Source organism: Sinocyclocheilus anshuiensis, unplaced genomic scaffold (assembly GCF_001515605.1).
Source record: "Sinocyclocheilus anshuiensis isolate Anshui unplaced genomic scaffold, SAMN03320099.WGS_v1.1 scaffold665, whole genome shotgun sequence".
Classification (NCBI taxonomy): Eukaryota; Metazoa; Chordata; class Actinopteri; order Cypriniformes; family Cyprinidae; genus Sinocyclocheilus; species Sinocyclocheilus anshuiensis.
In genome coordinates this window covers 15848-17705 of record NW_015537961.1, presented here as the reverse complement: position 1 = coordinate 17705, position 1858 = coordinate 15848, and the positions used below count along the sequence as shown (strand labels likewise).

General features: G+C 33.6%; 1 protein-coding gene across 1 annotated transcript in view; it reads right to left on the bottom strand.

The window, feature by feature from the left end:
• The window catches only part of LOC107667096 (UDP-GalNAc:beta-1,3-N-acetylgalactosaminyltransferase 2-like), a 21467-nt gene that overhangs the window by 8773 nt on the left and 10836 nt on the right, over positions 1-1858 (bottom strand). The window lies entirely within an intron of this gene.

Genomic DNA, 1858 nt, shown 5'->3' with positions numbered 1-1858 from the left:
TTTTGATTTTTTTTTGCACCCTCAGATTCCAGATTTTCAAATAGTTGTATCTCGGCCAAATATTGTCCTAACATAACAAACCATACATCAATGGAAAGCTTATTTATTCAGCTTTCAGACGATGTATAAACCTAAATTTGACCCTTATGACTGGTTTTGTGGTCCAGGGTCACATATGTGATTTCTGCATCCTCACCAGGCCTCCAGACGCCACATCTTACAACATTTTGTCCTGCTGGTGCGGTAATGGCATTTTAAGAATAAAATGTGTCTCGTTAAGGCTGTTTTATACATCCTAAATGCACGCAAATAATATTCTTACACTTTTGCATGGCCAACTGATTAACTGCAAACTGATTTTTCTGAACCAGCAAACGTCATTTCCATCACATCGTTTTTTTAAATTAAAGGGGTCATATGATGCGATTTCAAGTGTCAACGATTCTGTGTTTTTCTGTCAATGTGGGGTGCTGTGTGTACATTAATGAGGAAAAAAAATTAACTTAAATGATTTTAGCAAATGGCTGCAATATAACAAAGAGTGAAAAATTGAAGGGGGTCTGAATACTTTCCGTACCCACTGTATATATATATATATATATATATATATATACACACATGACTTTAGAAATTCCGTCATTTTTCTGAACCAACAAATGTCATTTCCATCGCATCATTTTTTTATTAATAAATATTCTGTAAAAAATAAATAAATAAAAGAATATATAAATAAATACATAAATAAATAAATACATATATGAATTCTCTCTCTATATATTTTCTGAACCAGCAAATGTCATTTCCATTACATAATTTATTTTATTAATAAATATTCGGGTCCAAAACCACCAAATGTTTATGCTTCATTTCAAAGCCTTGCTTATATGGTATCAGCCCATATATGGTATCGTTTGAAAGCTTAGAGTCTCATCTTTACAAAGAACACCATAACCTTTATGGTAGATAAAGTAGTAAAATTAAGCTTAGAAATGTATTTGTCCCACACACGAATTTCCGCCTAATGATTGCAAAGAATTTTTCCTAAGTGCTTTTTTTAAAAATTATTTTTCACAAAACAGTCAAGTCATATATCACAAGAAAGCTCTCATTCTCAGGTATTTGACTTTGTAGTTTATTTCATTGTGTGACAATCACAGATCGAAAGGCTCCTGATCCGTATCATCAAATCAGGCGCTCATGCATCAGTCTGTTGACTTCGACAAAGTGTGGAAATGTATTAAAGTGTGGCATTAGGCGATCTCTGCGCTCATCGAATGCAAGATCAGAGAGACTCAGCAATCAAAGGCACTGACAGAGAAGACTTTATTGAACTTGCTCTCCGCACATTTATCTCTGCAGCTCGTCGGAATGAGCAATACGTCTTTTGACTCGTGTTGCACGCTGCCGTCTCCATCCCTGTCTCTCCAGCACATTTGTCAAATAAATGAGTAATGTCATTAAACATTTAATATTCACCTATAATAGAAATTATTCTGTTGGTTTCAAGTAATGTCTAGCGGGATGATGAAAACTCACCTTAAAAAGCCAACAGGATATTTTGGGTTACTCTTGTGGCAAGAACAAATTGAATGACTACAAAGTGCAATCGTTGTTTCTAAGAGTGTAATGGAGGATGACTGTTCTATGCATATCGTGATCTGAAAATGGGTCACAGGTCTGTTCTGATCAGGTCAGAGAAGTCAATTATAAACTTTTAACGGGAAGAAATCATGGACAGTTTGTGTGATGCCCTCATCCTCAAAAATCATGGTTTGTTTGGTTTATTATATATTTTTTTAAATATTATTAAGTAATTATTTAAATTTTTATTTTCATTTGATTTAGTTTTGTAAATTCT